Source organism: Mustelus asterias, unplaced genomic scaffold (assembly GCF_964213995.1).
Source record: "Mustelus asterias unplaced genomic scaffold, sMusAst1.hap1.1 HAP1_SCAFFOLD_1430, whole genome shotgun sequence".
Lineage (NCBI taxonomy): Eukaryota > Metazoa > Chordata > Chondrichthyes > Carcharhiniformes > Triakidae > Mustelus > Mustelus asterias.
Window position 1 is genome coordinate 30,050 of NW_027591375.1, and position 3,927 is coordinate 33,976.

Consider the following 3,927-nt stretch of genomic DNA (forward strand, 5'->3'; position numbering starts at 1 on the left):
GAGGGGGCGCCCGGGGGGGGGGGGGGGGGGGGGACGGGACACTGGCCTGTAAATGCCTGCAATGATGCGTAAGACATTCCCTCATCCTCCCCTCTCTGTCTCTCCACGTTTCCTGAGTTTAAACCTTGTTGACCTGAGTGCTTAAGTAGTTTGGGCAGTAAGGAGTCTAACAACACCAGGTTAAAGTCCAACAGGTTTATTTGGTAGCACAAGCCACAAGCTTTTGGAGCACAACCCCTTCGTCAGGTGGAGACAGTAGTTTGGACTCAGGGAACCGAATGTAGCCGGGGATTGAGGCTGAATGCTTTAAAAATCATCACCAGGCAGTTTGTGCAAAGCTGCTGGGATATGACACGATGTGGGGATGCCAGTGTTGGACTGGGGTGAACACAGTAAGAAGTTACCTCGATTTTGTGTCTCTGTACCGTTTGAGATCACATTTCCACTCCATCTGACGATGGAGCAGCGCTCCGAAAGCTTATGGTATTTGCTACCAAATAAACCTGTTGGACTTTAACCTGGGGATATGACACACACAGACATACTAAAAACACCTCACAGGCACGCGCGCGCTCGCACAATGCACACCACACAGGCAAACACACCACACAGGTGCACACATGTGCACTCACGCGCACACGCAGACACACCACCCAGGTACGCACACTCCAACCGATGCCTCTACCCATCTCTTCGTGTTTCCAGCCAGGCTTAACCCAACGAGACATGCAGTTTACAGTTTTGATTCTCTGATGATTCTGAATCTATTTTCATCAGGGTTGGAAACGGGGCCAATACTGTGAACAATTAAAAGTAGCTTGTGGAAACTTTCCAAAGTTGTCGTTTGGGAAGACCTTTTGCGATTTTACAAGTTGCCGACATTTTGTTTTTCTGCATTGTGTTTTGATTGTAATGTGTGTGAGTCTTGCTGTTCCAATTTGATTTTTGTTTACTTGATTGCAGTTTACTTGGGATGGGTGGGTATGAGGAGGGGGTGTTGGGACCACATTAAGCAGTGATGTTACTGTGGTTTATGGTACGTGCACATAGCTCCCCTCCTGTTATGTCACTGTCTTATTCAGACAGAAATCTCCTGTTACTGGTTGGGAATGCGACATTTTGTTACTGTTACCCTCGTGAACTGTGAAAGACACCTGGCCATACAATTCCACATTCTGTTTTCCCAAAACCATTTTGTCTAATAGAAAACTGCATTTTGAGCCATATAACACTGGGGTACAGTACTGGTGGGGACGGGTCTGTCACTGTATAACACTGGGGTACAGTACTGGTGGGGACAGGTCTGTCACTGTATAACACTGGGGTACAGTACTGGTGGGGACAGGTCTGTCACTGTATAACACTGGGGTACAGTACTGGTGGGGATGGATCTGTCACTATAACACTGGGGTACAGTACTGGTGGGGACGGGTCTGTCACTGTATAACACTGGCGTACAGTACTGGTGGGGATGGGTCCGTCACTGTATAACACTGGGGAACAGTACTGGTGGGGACGGGTCTGTCACTGTATAACACTGGGGTACAGTACTGGTGGGGACGGGTCTGTCACTGTATAACACTGGGGTACAGTACTGTGGGGACGGGTCTGTCACTGTATAACACTGGGGTACAGTACTGGTGGGGACGGGTCTGTCACTGTATAACACTGGGGTACAGTACTGTGGGGACGGGTCTGTCACTGTATAACACTGGGGTACAGTACTGGTGGGGACGGGTCTGTCACTGTATAACACTGGGTACAGTACTGTGGGGACAGGTCTCACTGTATAACACTGGGGAGTACTGGTGGGGATGGGTCTGTCACTGTATAACACTGGGGTACAGTACTGGTGGGGATGGGACTGTCACTATAACACTGGGGTACAGTACTGGTGGGGACTGTTCTGTCACTGTATAACACTGGGTACAGTACTGTTGGGGATGGGTCTGTCACTGTATTAACACTGGGGTACAGTACTAGTGGGGACAGGTCTGTCACAGTGTAACATGGGTACAGTACTGGTGGGGACAGGTCTGTCACTGTAGAACACTGGGGTACAGTACTGGTGAGGACAGGTCTGTCACTGTATAACACTGGGGTACAGTACTGGTGAGGACAGGTCTGTCACTGTATAACACTGGGGTACAGTACTGGTGGGGACAGGTCTGTCACTGTATAACACTGGGGTACAGTACTGGTGGGGACGGGTCTGTCACTGTATAACACTGGGGTACAGTACTGGTGGGGACGGGTCCGTCACTATAACACTGGGGAACAGTACTGGTGGGGACGGGTCTGTCACTGTATAACACTGGGGTACAGTACTGGTGGGGACAGGTCTGTCACTGTATAACACTGGGGTACAGTACTGGTGGGGACGGGTCTGTCACTGTATAACACTGGGGTACAGTACTGGTGCGGATGGGTCTGTCACTGTATGACACTGGGGTACAGTACTGGTGGGGACGGGTCTCACTGTATAACACGAGTACAGTACTGGTGGGGATGGGTCTGTCACTGCATAACACTGGGGAGTACTGGTGGGGACGGGTCTATCACTGTCTAACAGTGGGGTACAGTACTGGTGGGGACGGGTCTATAACTGTATTATGCTGGGTTACAGTCTTAGTGGGGATGGGTCTATCACTTTACAACACTGGGGTTCAGTACTGGTGGGAGCGGGTCTGTCACTGTGTAACACTGGGGTACAGTACTGGTGGGGGCGGGTCTGTCACTGTAACACTGGGGTATAGTACTGGTGGGGATGGGTCTGTTACTGTATAACACTGGGGTACAGTACTGGTGGGGACGGGTCTGTCACTGTATAACACTGGGATACAGTACTGGTGGGGACGGGTCTGTAAGTAACACTGGGGTACATTACTGGTGGGAACGGGTCTGTCACTGTATAACACTGGGGTACAGTACTGGTGGGGACAGGTCTGTCACTATAACACTGGGGTACAGTACTGGTGGGGATGGGTCTGATACTGTATAACACGGGTACATTACTGGTGGGGATGGGTCTGTCACTATAAAACTGGGGTACAGTACTGGTGGGGACTGGTCTGTCACTGTATAACACTGGGGTACAGTACTGGTTGGGATGGGTCTGTTACTGTATAACACTGGGGTACAGTACTGGTGGGGACGGGTCTGTCACTGTATAACACTGGGGTACAGTACTGGTGGGGACGGGTCTGTCACTGTATAACACTGGGGTACAGTACTGGTGGGGACGGGTCTGTCACTGTATAACACTGGGGTACAGTACTGGTTGGGACGGTTCTGGCATTGAAGAATGGACAAGTTTAGGAGCCTTGCATAAGCACCGTATTGCCCAGATTTGACGTGTTGTAAATGTGAATATTTCTGCCAGTACACTGGACAAGCTTTGGTGAAAAGCCAGTTTTGCCATCTGGTAAATGGACCATTGTGAGAGAGCTGGAGTGTGCTGCCCTCTGGGTGGCAGTGTGCTGTAATCTGAATTCAATGTGGCTTTTCAACCCCTGTGTGTGTGTGAGCGGCATGGAGTAAGATCATACACAGTCCTTTCAAATGTGCTCTTTATTTAAACAAAACCTGCAGACTTGCAGTGCCTTGATATTCACAGCTTTCCAGGTGAGATTCTCTCCCTCACTGGAACACAGCCTGATTTTTTTTGGTTATTGTTTCGTCGTGTGTAACTGCTGCTACCATTTTACTTTTGATGACCACAGGACACGCCAGAGGTGGGTAGGAGGGGTCTCCGACTGTCCTCTCGGTGATTGCGTGGAGGGAAGAGAGAGGCAGCCGGGTCCTGGGCTGAGAGGTGTGGAGCTTCTATCCCCCTCTTCCTCCCGCTGTCACTCCCCTCTCCAAGGGGATGACAATCCCTTGCTAGTCTGGTGTGAGGTGACATGGAGGAGGGGCGGAGGGGGCGAG